This window comes from Diceros bicornis, chromosome 9 (assembly GCF_020826845.1).
Source record: "Diceros bicornis minor isolate mBicDic1 chromosome 9, mDicBic1.mat.cur, whole genome shotgun sequence".
NCBI classification, from domain to species: domain Eukaryota; kingdom Metazoa; phylum Chordata; class Mammalia; order Perissodactyla; family Rhinocerotidae; genus Diceros; species Diceros bicornis.
In genome coordinates this window covers 9,887,173-9,902,564 of record NC_080748.1, presented here as the reverse complement: position 1 = coordinate 9,902,564, position 15,392 = coordinate 9,887,173, and the positions used below count along the sequence as shown (strand labels likewise).

The 15,392-nt window shown below is 35.9% G+C and overlaps 1 protein-coding gene across 4 annotated transcripts in view; it reads right to left on the bottom strand.

The window, feature by feature from the left end:
• Positions 1–15,392, bottom strand: part of WASF3 (WASP family member 3) — a 127,192-nt gene that overhangs the window by 97,909 nt on the left and 13,891 nt on the right. The window contains exons 1-2 of one of the 4 annotated variants that reach the window (XM_058547885.1): positions 5,900–6,102; positions 4,536–4,581 (exon numbers count right to left, since the gene is read on the bottom strand). The exons of 2 other annotated variants lie outside the window; for them this stretch is intronic. The gene's annotated coding sequence lies outside the window, so the exon portion shown is untranslated. Of the gene's footprint in view, positions 1–4,535; positions 4,586–5,899; positions 6,103–15,392 lie in introns of those variants that run through there. One more of the 4 variants, XM_058547886.1, reaches the window with a different exon arrangement.

The window sequence follows — 15,392 nt, the reverse complement described above, 5'->3', positions numbered from 1 at the left end:
GGCCCACCTTCAGCCCCAAACCTGAAGACACTACCCACACAGCATTTCAGCTGAGTGAGGTACTCCATCACAGGGTAACGTAAACAGCTATTTAAATTTGGATCTTAGTGCATGCAGTATTATCTTGATCCCAAAACTATGTAATTTTTATTTCCGTGGACATTTTCCCCTTTATCCATATATGGTATTTCTCCAAGTTCTTATAAATTTGTTCTTCCTTTTTGGCACAGAAATATTATTTATTATAATTATGTATTGGTTCATTTCAGTAAATTTTTTAAAGGTTTTTCTTCCTTTTTTTGCTTTCCATGCTATTGCTTGGAGAATTATATTCTGTATTTTATGATGGAAGCTCTAATGCAGAGTGAATTTGTCACCCCACCATTCTCTTTTCCTGAAGGATGGAAAGTGAGTAGTCCTCCAGTCCCTTGGCCATTTAGCATGAGCTATCAGAGCTACCAAAGGAGTAATAACTGTTTTAATTTTTTCATTTACAAAGACCCTGAAACAGTTATGACTTTCTGTAAGGTGAGTCTATAGGGCAATACTGACTTTGCAAGAGATTCTAAAACCTCTTGTCTTATACGTACCTTCAACACAAATACTAGCAACTAAAACTCCTGAATAATTATCTCACATGTTTCTCTGCAGCTCGTGAATGTTCCCTAGATACCCAGCCATAAAACTGAAAAATATTTTTACAAGTTCCTTATTTTAATTTAAGGAAATGCTTGAACTCAAATCATCCTTTTACCTGATAATTATGAAGAAATGACTGAAATTATAACTCAACTCCAATAAGATGTCCTTAATAATTTCTGTAATAAATAATTCCACTGATTAACAACCAGAACTCTCCATGTACTGCAGTGAATGTATCAAACATTAACCTAATCAAACATAGATTAGGTTAACAGATGCCATATAGTCTTAATTCCAGATCCTATGACTACTGTTTCATAAAACTTATGTTCACTGCATAGTACTGGAAATTAAAATCACACTTTTACTCTAAAAATAAGCTCTCTAGAAAAGTACTCTTAGCAAGTATTTCCCAGGAATTAATAAGAAGACACTTTGATTTACCACAGTCAGGGATTTTCACAGTAAAGATTTTTAAATCCTGAGATGTTTCATTTGTATTCCAGCAGAAACCATTAGCCCTCAAGAAAAAGCAATAGGACAAGGCTCTGCCATTCTGTTAATTTACTGGTCCCTTGCAACTAAGTGACTAATCCATGATGAGAGAGAAAAAAAGGCACCTGGAAGGAAGAGCCTTTGTTATAATGTTTGCTGAATCTCCATAATCCTGCAAAACCAAGTGTGTCTTTGGGGGTGGGGGGGAGGCAAGGAGCGGGAGCAGGAGAGCACCAGAGGTACCGCTTAAAAGTTACAGGTTTAGGTAGCTTAGTGGTTAAGTTTGCACGCTCCGCTTTGGTGGCCTGGGGTTCACAGGTTTGGATCCCGGGCGCGGACAATGCACCGCTCATCAAGCCATGCTGTGGCAGGTGTCCCACATATAAAGTAGAGGAAGATGGGCACGGATGTTAACTCAGGGCCAGTCTTCCTCAGCAAAAAGAGGAGGATTGGCAACAGATGTTAGCTCAGGACTAATCTTTCTCACAAAGAAAAAAAAAGTTAGGGTTTTAAGTAACATTAGGCAAAGACACAGGTTACAGGAGGCCACAGATTCAATGCACTGAGCCCAAAGTGTACCTCACTGAACTGAGTTTTCAGGACCTTTTTGGGGGGGATCACTTCTCTGTGAGCCTTTTGGCTTCTGCACTCCAAATCTTTCCAGACTACTTAGCTGGCAACCATACCCCTGACTCCTATTACCATCTGCTGTGGCTATTTGCGGAGACTAAAACTGTCTTCACACAGCCTCCCGTCACACAAACAAGCTACATCCAAGCTGGAGTGGCTTCAGAAGACTGGCAAGGCTTTAGGAAGGGGAAAAGGGACACTCCATGAATGTAAGACAGAAGGATGACTTAAAGACAGTCCAAACCCAGAGTACAGTGTGTTCAGGGCCACTTTTCTGAAAAATTGTTCAAAGAAAAAACAAAAACAAGGAATATAATGAAATTCATAATTTAAAAAAATAATTTTCAATGGAATAAGGAATTTTCAATGAAAATACTGCCTATCAGAAAAGAACGCTTGCTTGGGTTTAAGGACCCCTGGGTTCCAGCTTCACCCTCACCTGTGCCTACTCTGATAACTGTGAACTACTCTGCATCTTTAAGTACTCCCAATTGGGCACAGACAGAATAATATACACGCTGTAGGGGAAAGAGCCCTACACTAGAATCAGGAATTCTTGCACCAGCTTTACGCACTCACTGGCTGCAAAGGACCACGTGAACCTTTCTGTGTCTCACCCTTCAAGGAAAATACTTTTACTTTTTCTGATGCTTGCTTGTTACCCACTGCCTTTGGAACTTGCCCCTATGTGAACCAGGAACCAGGATCGTCTGAATAATAAGCTACTTTACAGGGTTGTTGTAAACATCAAATGTGATCACGTAATTATGACACTTAACCCCATAAATCATTATACGAACACCTACTCTCACAAACACTGACACATGTTATCCAAACTTTACCATAGTTGTTATTCTCTTTTCACTAAGACTCCAGGCTTCCAATTTCTAATTTATGCATTAATTTCTTCCCGCCCCATTTTGAACATCATGGAGGTGCCTGCCATCATCTTTCTTACTGATTAGTTACGTCCTCAAGGTATCACCCTAGTAGAAGATACGTCCATAGCTGGTAAGGACATCTAGGTTGTTTTCACTCCTCTGTTCCAAGGTGTGGTCTCACACGCACACACAGAGCTGAAGGTTTCTTAGGGATTTTCTTGCTATTGCTGCTGTTCTTTATTCTGCCAGTTCTGGGCAATTTTCTATTCTCGGTACAGTACTCAACCATTTATTTATTATTTACATGCTCTCCTTTACTCCTTTACAATAACTGTGGGGTAGGCACTGTTTTTTTTAGATGAGGAAATCAAGGCTCACAGAAGTTAAGAAATGCCCCCAAACCACAAAGCCAACAAATGGCAAAGCCAAGATGTGAACCCAAATCAGCCTGGCCCCAAAGCCCCTGCTCTTCCAGTTGCGATGATGTCGCACTGAGGCCTGGGGGAAACCAATCACGCAGCCCTGAACCTGAAACCTGCAGGTCTAGTCAGGAACCATCCACATATGATTGCATTTATGCACATCCCACTGTGTTCTGAAAAGCAAGACAGCATTTTATTGGAAGCAGGCAAAAAAGAAAAAGAAGAATAGAAGCATTAAATGACCTAGAAATGAAACATGTGCAAAAGGCATCCCTTAAATTCTACATATGCTTCAGGTGAACCACAAATTTGGTTCAAGCACTTGTAAAGGGGAATCTGAGGCGTTACAGAACTCACTGTCTATAAGCCACAAATCTACCAACTACTCACAGAAGGTACCTTTAGTCCTGATTCTAAGACCCGAAAGCAATTTCAGCAAACATATTTAAGTCTGCACCTGTCAACACATTACCTGAAAGCAAAGACTGAACAATCCCCACCACATACTCCTCCTCCTTCACTATCCAAATATCCTCTCTGTTCTTCTGATAGCAAAGCCTAGCTTATAGCAAATGATTGTCAAAGAAAGAATCTCTAGTAGATGGTAATTAAAAACAAGAAGTGTAGTGGTTCTTATTGTCTTCCATTGATAACAAGACAACTTGGGACCCCTTACCCACATAAGCAGTGGTTTTGTAACTTTATTTTTAACAGTAGAACTAACTTTTTTTTTTTAATAAAATTTTCATCAGAACACCAAGCAGCAAGAAGGGAGTGACTCTGGCTGGAACAACGGTGGAAGGTATCCAACTGATTTCTCTATACTAAGTTGTCTGAAACTTGACAAGTCACTCATGACTATTCCCTGTCCTTCTCTGATATTTACAGCTAACTCATCAGCTAAAGCTTCCTTCTACCACAATATGAATTTGTGAAGTTCATCCTTTATTTTCCTTTCAAAAGAAAGAATTATCAGCAAAAGTTAAACTCAGGGTAACAAGCCTATAAAATAAACACATACATACATATAGGAAATCTTACTGGAAAGGAAAAAAAGCAAATTAAGAAAATTAAAGCTAAGTGAAGCAACTTATATACAGCAGCAAGAAAATATTAGTGACTAAAAAAAAAGGTTATAGAACTATGCTAGATTTAACTTCAATACCCTACAACCAGAGAGAAAGCATTAAAATATAACCTTAGGATAGAGCATTTATCGTTTCCATTTCTGGGGAGAGGGAAGGGAACAGATCAAAATGCTCTGGTCAAGTCAAACTGCTCTGCATTTCTATTTACTCGACATTTTAAAAATGTAGTTTAACTAGTTAATTGTTCATATCCCTACCACTTCAGAAACTGAAAACTTAAATTTAAATGAATTTGCTAAATCTTATGATTTATTTTAGTACTTTAATGAGAAGACTAGGATAAATTAAATTATACTCAATTTAAGAACAGAAATCACATTCCATCCATCCAGACAGGTTCCTCGTTTCATCAACAACCAACACCTGCAAAACAAACAAAATCTTCAAAAGAGAGAGAGGAAAAAAAAAATTCAAAAATTACCAGAAATAATTTGAGGTTGACACTAGAATTAGGGGGGGGGAAGTCAACAAGCACCAAAATACATGAAATCCAACACTTCAGAAATAATATCTGAATGCTAATTGGACCTACAAAAGAATATGACTCTAATGCTTGGCCAGTTTTATACAAAGCCCACTGAAAGTGTAATACCATTCACTGAGATTCTTTCAGGTGTTCCTGATAGAAGTGGAAAACTGCACATGTTTTTAATCTACATTATGCTATACAACACTTCTGAGGGGAAAAAAACAGAAAGCCAACTTCTGAACACATTCATAAGAGTCTATCCTAATAACCTTTGAACTTTTCTTTTTAAAAGAGTATTTTTAAACGAAATCTTATGTACTGGAAAGCCAAAAATACACAGTAAGAAACTACTGGAAATGCAGGCATCTCCAATTTTCAACATCTGAGGTTTTAGAAATGCAGTCAATCTAGAAATCATCTGTTTCTCAGCATGATTCGCTTTCAATTTTTCTTGGTTCACTCATTTGTTTCTGTTGCCAGCTCACTGATTTCTGATGACCATGCATAATCAGTGTTCACACTAACCATTACAAACGTCATCTCCAGGTGGAAAAGGGTCACTGTAAGGGTGTATATATCATGTCTATAGAAACGCTGTGAGGTGGGGGGGTAGGGGGTAGGGGAGTTGCAAAGAGAATCATGTTTTTCTTTCTTCTTTTTTTTTTCAGGAATTCACGGAGACAAAAAATAATGGTAAAATAGGCCAAGTGACAATCTATGTGAGATTTTGTTATATCTGCAAAACAACCCAAAATATAAATGTCTCCTCAAGAAAGGAGATTATTTTCAACCTTATTTCCTATTCTTGGCACTTCAATTTAACATTTGTCTGGAACCAGACTACTCACCTATATAATCCATGGAACATTAAAATATTTTAATTTTATTTCTCTACTGTCCAAAATTAATAAAAGGTAAGCAAAAAATAATTATTATAATTAAATAATTTACTTACAACGAATCATCATCCTCCTTCCCCTTCTCTAGCTTGGATATTTTATTTACTTTCATATTTTAATCTAGTTTCTCTTGTTTTTACAGGGACTAAACATCAGTTTCACATTCAAAAGACAGTCCCACACAATCATCATTCAAAAATTCTATAGTCTAAAATGCAGTCACAGACATTAGGTAATAACCATTTTTTTTTTTTTTAACAATTTTGAGGTTAAATCCTAACTAGATGGTAGGAGATTAACAAAATTGACAAACCTTTAGACCAAGAAAAAGAAAGAAAGCACGAGTTGGCAAAATCAGAAATGAAGGAGAAGACATTGATCACTACCAACCACAAAAAAGTTTACAACGGGAGCTGGCCTGGTGGTGTAGTTCACATGTTTCACTTCGGCAGCCCAGCGTTCGCAGGTTCGGATCTCAGGCGCAGATCTACATACCACTCATCAAGCCATGCTGTGGCGGCATCCCACATACAGAATGAAGAAGATTGGCACAGATGTTAGCTCAGGGCAAATCTTCCTCAGCAAAAAAAAAAAAGATTATAAGGGAATAATCTGAACATACTTATGCCACCAAACTAGACAACTTAGATGAAAAGAAAAATTCTAGGAAACATATAAATTAACCAAACTGAGTAAAAAAGAGAAAAGCTGAAGAGACGTATAGCAAGTTAAGAGACTGGATAAGTAATTAAAAATCTTCCCACAAAGAAAAGCTCAGGTCCAAATAGCTTCACAGGTGAACATCTAAGGAAGAAATATCAATCCTTCAGAAATTCTTCTAGAAAATAAGAAGAAATGCTTCCCAACTCATTCTATGAAGCCAGTTTTACCCTGAAACCAAAGCCAGACAAAAACATCACAAGAAAACTACAGATCAATATCCCTCATGAAAAATCCTCAACAAAATATTAACAAACCAAATCTAGGAACATACAAAAAGGATTACACACCATGAACAAATGGGATTTATCCCAGGAATGCAAAGTTGGTGTAACCTCCAAAAATCAAATATAATAATAAATAATATTAATAAGGACAAAACCATACAACCATCTCAATAGATGCAGAAGAAGTATTTCATAAAATCCAACACCGATTTGCAATTAAAAACGCCCAACTAAGAACTGAAGGAAACTTCTTCAACCCGATAAAGGGCATCTGTGAAAAGACTACAGCTAACATCATACTTAATGGTGAAGGACTGAATGCTTGCCCCCAAAATCAGGACAAGACAAGAATGCCTGCTTTAACCACTTCTTTTCAATATTGTAATGAAGGTTCTACTCAGTGCAACAAGGCAAAAAAGAAAGAGAGAGGGAGACCACCCAGATTGGAAAGGAAGTAAAATTGTCTTGCTAGTCAATTTCACAACTAGCACTTGTCATGATCCTACATGTAGAAAATCCTAAGGAATCCACAATAAAATGACAAGAACTAAAAGACAAGTTCAACGTGTCACATGATACAAATCAATATACAAAAGTAGTAACCAGCCCAGTGGTGTAGTCACTGAATTTGCACACTCTGCTTCGGCAGCCCAGGGTTCACGGGTTTGGATCCCGGGCGCTGACCTGCGCACCGCTTATCAAGCCATGCTGTGGTGGCATCCCATATAAATTAGAGGAAGACGGGCATAGATGTTAGCCCAGGGCCAATCTCCCTCAGCAAAAAAAAAAAAGAGGAGGATTGGCGACAGATGTTAGCTCAGGGCTAATATTCCTCAAAAAAAAAAATCAACTGTAGTAACTACAAAGAGGAAGCATGAAGGAGTTCCTTTGTGGTGATGGAACAGTTCTATAACTTGATGTGGTGGTGGTTACACAAATTTATACATGTAAGTTGCACAGAACACACAAATGAGTGCATGTAAAAACCAGTGAAATCTGAATAAGGTCCATAGACTGTATCAATGTCAATTTTTTGGTTTTCATAGTGTACCACAGTTACACAAGATGTTATCATTGGGGAAATCTGGGTGAAGAGTACACATGACCTCTCTGTACTACTTCTGCAACTTCCCTAGCCAACAACTGTTTCAAAATAAAAACTTATTTAAAAAAATCAATTGTTTTTCTACCTAAGAGCAACAACAAAAATGAAATTAAGATCCTCAGGTGACTCTTTTCTGCAAATTTGGGAATCACTGTCTTACACTTTTTTGAAGACAGCAAAAACAGAAGTTACATAAGCATGTGATATGCCACCATTCCAAACTATATTATCAGTGAAATTCCCAAGCGTATTTACACATTAGACTCACCTAGAGACCATTTAGACTATGCAACACCCCAGACCAATTAAGTCACAATTTTTGGGACTAAGACACAGGCATCAGCATTTTTAAAACTCCCTAGGTGAACCACTGCTGTATGAAGCAACAATTCCCAAATTATTGTTTAGGATCTCTTACAATTTAAAACCCCAAAGGGCTATGGTTCATTAGTCATATTTATCAATATTTACCGCATTAGAAATTCAGGTAGAAATGTTTTAAATGTTTACTAAATCATTGAAAAGGACAAAATAAACTCATGCATTAACATAAATATATTCTAAAGAAAAACAACTATATTTCTCAAAACAAAAAATTATTGGCACTATTATATTTTTGCAAGTTTCTTTAATGCTTGACTTAAGAGAAGACGGGTAGATTTTCACATCTGCTTTCTGAATTCAATCTGTTGTGATACGTTGTTTTGGTTACAGTACTCATGCCCCACATAATGATGTTTCAGTCAACAACAGACCGCACATACAACAGTGGTCCCAGAGATTAGTTCCATATAGCCTACATGCGTAGTAGGCTATACTACCTAGGTTTGTGAAGTACACTCTATGATGTTTGCATAACTACTAAATCACCTAACAACACATTTCTCAGAATGTATCTCCACCATTAAGTGACACATGACTGTATATGAAGACAATTCGGTCTCACACAGGTATCTAGTTAGAAAAAGGAGGTGCGTTCATTAGTCTTTTCAGGTAATTTATGGCTCCACCACGTAGCCTCTGAAAACAGTACTGTATGCTTTGAGAGAATGTGAGTAAAAAGGACAGATAATGTCTTAGTATAATTATGAAAATAAGTATGACCTTACTGACCCCTAAAAAGGTCCTGGAGACCACCAGGAGCCCCCATACCACTTAGAGAACTGCTGCTATAAAGTATAGAAGAAAGGAATCTAATGAGGTCTGAAGCTGTCAAAGCCTTTCCAGAGAGGTAGGACTTCCACTGAAAGTTGGACAAATAAGTGTTGAATTAGCGGGGAGAGGGGAAAAGCTGGCTCAAAAAAAACCCAAAAAAAGTTGATTTTCACTCACTCAATCAATCAATAAATCCCACATCCACATAAAACTACTATAAAAAAACAGAAAATGTGAATCAAAGCATTTCAGCTAATAAAACTTCTCCCCCAAAGAAAAAAATCATATTAGAAATGAAGATTAAATAAAAAGGTGCCCAAAGGAGAATAAATTCAAATGAAAATTTAATAAAAGGCATTGAGAAAAACCAAGAAAACAACCAAAAGAAAAACAAAGTATGCAGAAAAGAAGTGACTGAAATAGAAAACAGGCAAAGAAGGGCAAGCATTCATATAACTGGAGGTACACGTACTCCAAGGTACACGTATTCAAGACTCTGGAAGAAGATATTCAAAACACTGAAACAGAATACTTGAAGCAATAATCCAAGAAAACTTTTTGGTAATAAAAAGAAGACTTGAATCTCCACATTCAAAGAGTCAACTCTTTGGGGCTAGGGAAAATTGACCAAGAACAAACAACTCTAAAACATATCCTAATAAACTATAAGACTTTAAAGATACAGAAAAGATCCTCAGGGCCTCCCGGCTAAAAAATGAAATAACTTACAAGAACAAAGAATCAGACTGGTATCAACTTATTAAAACAATATACAAAGCAAGACAAAAGTAAAAAATCATTTTGAAGAACCTTAATAAAAAAAGTGAAAATAAGGATTTTATATCTAGCCAAGCTGTCCTTCAACTATCAAGGCCACAAAAAAATACATGAATAAGCAAGACCTCACAAATACTTACATATGCATCCTTCCTGAGCATTGTGATCAGCTTTCTCAACCCAGGCTCATCATCTGGATCACAGACACAGAAAGTGATTTGAGTGACTTATTTTCTCAGTACTCCCAAAGATACACAACTAACACAATTCTAGATGCATAGGAGGGAAGCTAATCCATTACATTCAATGGAAGCATTAGGGCTTGAACTCTATCCAACCAAGGGACGACTGAAGAAATTTAAATAAAAGGACTGATGAAGAAGTGAGCAATTTATATTTTCAATTGTAGAACTAAGACTAAAAACAAGACCAGAGTCATGGACAGAAGAACGGTATATAAACATATGTTCTGACAAAGTAGAAAAATGCAACTAAAATAATGGCAATAAAAGGGAGAGAAAAAAGAGAAAACACAATAAGATCACTGACTATTGTATGGGTAATAGATGAGACTCAGTAAAAGCCGAGGTTAAAAAGTGGGAAGGGGATTAAAGGCACTCCAAAAGGTATACAATTGAACATTAACCACTGGAACAAATATTTAGTCCTCCCTAGATATCAAAAGAAGATTTTTTCAAACTCAAGGAAAACACACCTAATAATGAGTGAACATAATAAGTATAATACAGACAGTAATTATAACATAGATGATGACAGAATTGAAAACAAACATATCTGGCCGGCCCTGTGGCTTGGTGGTTAAGTGCGCACACTGCGATGCTGGTGGCCCGGGTTCGGATCCCGGGTGCGCATCGAGGCACCACTTCTCCGTTCATCCTGAGGCCGAGTCCCACATACAGCAACTAGAAGGATGTGCAGCTACGACATACAACTATCCACTGGAGCTTTGGGGGGAAAAAATAAATAAAATCTTTAAAAAAAAAAAAAAAAGAAAAGAAAACAAACATATCAATTATAACAATTAATGCGCATAAGTTTAACTTGTCTATTTTAAAGATTTTCAAATTTGCTTAGAGAACAAAGTCCAATTCTATGTTGTATATAAGAGACAGACAAAATACAGTCATTCAAAAAGGCTAAAAGTAAAAGGACAGACAAAAACCTATCATGCAAATGGAAGCTATTAGGTTGCAATCATAACAGACAAAATAAAATTTAAGACAAAAAAGTATTCAAATGGACAAACACTAAAAGCTGTATTTCACCATGAAAAAAAATGTTATTAATATCTATGAACCAAATAACAGAAACTACAGCCAATCCAAGAAGAAACAGAAATTCACTATAAATAAGAGACTCACACACCACTCAATACAAAACAGGTCAAGGGGGAAAAAATAAGTCAAGAATAAACGATCTAAACAATATAACCATTAAGATAGTTTTTTTGGACATATATTGGACATTACACTCTAATAATAGAGAATATACCTTCTTTGAACAAACACAAAACATTTATCCTATATTAAGGCACAAAGAAATCATTAATATAGTCATAAAATAGAAATATTACAAACAATATCCTCTAATCACAATGCAAAAATAAACTAGAAATAGAAAACACTGTACACAATATAAGGGCCCTCCAAAAGGAGATGGATAAATGAACCGTGGTACAGTCACACAATGGAACAACAAACAGCAAAAAGAATGACTGACCTACAAGTACTTGCAACAACATGGACAAAGTCAACAAAATTACTAAATAAAAGATCTAAACACAAAACCATATATAAAAATGATCTAAATTGAAAACCAGGCAAACTCATCAATTTAGAAGTCAGCATAGTGGTTGCCCTTTGAGATTTGGGTGGTCATGACTTGAAGGGGACAGTGTAATGTTCTGGGTGCTAGTTTCACAAGCGAATTTATTTTGTGAAAATTCACCAAGCTGTACACTTCTGATGTGTAGACTTTTCTGCATCAATATCAATATAACTTACCAAATTAAAAAGAAGAAAACTAGAAATTAAATACAAAAAAAAAACCTTTCCAGCTAAAGATTTAAAGAACTCTTGGATGAAAGAGACTATATAAACAAATCACAGAAACTGTGAAAAATAATGATAATGAAAATATTACATATCAGAGTCCATGGAAGAATTTAAAGTAATAATCAGAAGAAAATTCAGAGCCCTAAACACCTATATCAATTTTTTTTAAAGTAAATAAATGAATTACATTTCTAACTCAAAAAGCTAGAAAGAGAATAAGGTAAACCAAAAGAAAGCATAAAGATGATAATTATAAAGATAAAAGCCAAAATTAATGTGGTAGAGGAGAACAGATCAAATTAATAAAAATCTTGGTTCTCAAAAAAAACTGAATCCCCTTATATGAAGTACCCAGCATAGTCAAATTTAAAGACAGAAAGCAGAATGGTGGCTGCCAGCGGGTGGGGGAGGAGAGAATGCGGAGTTACTATTCAATCGGTACAGCATTTTGGTATGGGAAAATGAAAAAGTTCTGAAGATGGATGGTGGTGATAGTTGCACAACAATGAATATACTTAATGCCACAGAACTATATACTTAAAGATGGTTAAAATGGTCAATTTTATGTTATATACTTTTTACCACAATAAAAAACTGAATAGAAGTGCACTCTAATTTTATCAAAGACAAAAGGAGCAAATACACAAATATAAAAAATATACAAATCATAAAATACTACTCTGCTCACTTAAATGCAAATACATTTAAAAACCTAAACGAAACAGATAATTTCTTAAGAAAATACAGTGTATCAAAATGGACCACAGTAGAGACAGAAAGCTTAAACCAACTAATTTCTCTAGAAGAACTAGAAAAAGTTATCAAAGAACTAACCCACCAAAAAAAATTTTTAAAGAATCAAACCTAGATGATATCACAGAGGAATTCTTTCAAACCTTTAGAAAGCAGATAGTCCCAATATTACATAAATTCTTTTAAAACACAGAAGAGTAACTTCCAAATTCTTTTTATGAATCAAGTATAACATTAATACCTAAACCTGAATAAGATAGCCCAAAAAAAGGAAAATTACAAACCAATACCACTTATAAACACTGATGCAAAGATGTGAAATACAATATTAAAGAACAGACTCCAACATCACATTAAGAGTTTATACCAGGAACATAAGAACGGTTCAGTATTAGGAAATCTAGTAACATAATTCACCACACAAATAAGTCTAATGAAAAAAGTCATATAATTACCTCCAAGGAAGCTGAAAAAGCCCTTGACAAAATTCAACATCCATTCCTAAAAAAGAAATCTCTTGAATAAATACGAATGAATACTTATTAACATGACTTGAGACAGAGAGAGAGACAGAGAGAACACCAAGTACGCACACACAAGTGAACATGAGTGCCAACCTCTTAGTGAGTAAAAACTAGAGGCATTCCCACTAAGGCCAAGAACCAAGCAAATATGTTCACCATGTCTCCTACTGGTTGATATTGTCCTGGAGGTATTCACCAATGCAGTTAGACAAGAGAAAACAATTAAAGGCACGAACAATGGAAAAGAAGAAATAAAACTCGCCATTGGCTGATGACATGATAGTAAACATGAAAAACCAGAAGAATCAATAATAAAACTAACTCAAAAAATAAAAGAATTCAACAAAGTAGCAGGATATAAAATTAACAAAGAAAAAACAACAGGCTTTACATACACAAATAATAACCAGTTAGAACATGTAATGGAAAGGAAAATCCCATTTACAATAGCAACAGAAAAGAATAAACTTAAGAAACGTGCAAAACCTATATAAGGAAATCTGTAGATTTATACACTCCCGAAAGGCACAAAAATCAGACTTGAGCATCCACTGTTCTTGGCTAAGACATCACAACTTCATCAGATTGTCAGTTCTCCGTAAATTAATTTATAAATATAATGCAATTCCAATAAAAATTACTCAGTAGCTTTTTTATGGAGCTACACAAGTTGATACTAAAGTTCATATGGAAAAACACACACACAACAGCTTAGTAAACATTGAAAAGGAGGAGGTGTAAGGGAGAACTAGCCCTACCAAATATTAAAACAAAGCTCTATGATTAAAACTGTGGTAGTAACACATGACTAGGCAGGCAGACCAATGGAATGTAATAGAAAACCCAAAAATAGAGCCAACCTACATAGAGAAATCTTGTAACAATGGTGGTATCTCAAAGAATCGGCAAAGGTGGACTATACAAATGGTGTTGGGACAACTGAATTGCCATTTAAAAGAAGATACATCTATTCCTCACACCACATACCAGAATAAACACCAAGTGTATCAGAAATCTAAATGTTACACCTAGAGACAGAGATTGGATTGGCGGTTACCAGAGGGGAAGGGGGGAGGGAGGAGGGCGAAAGGGATAATTCAGCACACGTGTGTGGTGATGGGTTGTAATTAGTATTTGGGTGGTGAACATGACGTAATCTATGCAGAAATAGAAGTATAATGATGTACACCTGAAATATACAATGTTATAGACCAATGTTACTGCAATAAACAAAAAATTTAAAAAAAAAGAAAGTCACTGAGGCAAAAAAACAAAATAAAATAAACATTGTATCTAAATGAAAAAAAAGAAATCTAAATGTTAAAAATGAAAACTACTCAAGTTCTTGAAGAAATCATTGGTGAAGCCCTCTACAACATGGGGTGTAGGGAAAGATTTTCTGTGCTTGACTTAAAAATTCATACCCAAGAAAAGAAAAGCTTGATAAATTTGACAATATGAAGATAAAATCTCTGCACGGCAAAAAACACAATGAGAAAAGCCAGAAGACAATAAACTGGCAGAAAGTAGTTATACTATACAACACATATAAAAGGCTATTATTCCTAAGACAAAAAAGAACTTTTAAAAACTGAAGGGAAAAACAGCAGAAATCCCATAGAAAAATGGGCAAAAGATCTGAATAGACAACTCACAAAAAAATGTTAAAATTTCCTTTAAATATATGAAAAGATGTTCAAGTTCAGCCATAATAGGGGAAATGCAATTAAACTATACCAAGATAACCAATTTCTCGCCTACTAGATTGGGAAAAATTCAAAAGCTTGTGCAGAACCACAGGCACTCACACAGTGCTGGTAGAAAAAAATGGTACAACCTCCACAGAGGGGAACTTAGAGAGATCTAACAAAATTACATATGCATTTATCATTCAACCCAGAAATCCGACTTTCAGAACTTTACCCTCCAGGGCCGGCCCCGTGGCTTAGCGTTTAAGTGCTCGCGCTGCGCTGCTGGCGGCCCGGGTTCGCATCCCGGGCGCGCACCGACACACTGCTTCTCCGGCCACGTTGAGGCCGCATCCCACATACAGCAACTAGATGGATGTGCAGCTATGACATGCAACTATCTACTGGGGCTTTGGGGGGAAAAATAAATAAATAAAATCTTTAAAAAAAAAAAAAAAAGAACTTTACCCTCCATATAAAACCTTTAAACCTCCAATACAAAAATACATATACACAAGGTTATTCATAGCAACATTATTTGTAACTGCAAAATATTGGAAATTACCTAAATATCCAAACATAGAAGCCGGGGTGACCATAAGATATTATACATACACAGTGTGCACAGCACTACGCACCTGTAAAATAAACAAAGTAATAAAATAATGAAGGGCTCCAGGATCTGATATGGAGTACTTTCCAGGATACATTTTTAAGTGAAAAACGTCAAGTACAACAAAACATATATAGTGTATGACCTTCTGCCTATGAAAGAAAGGGGA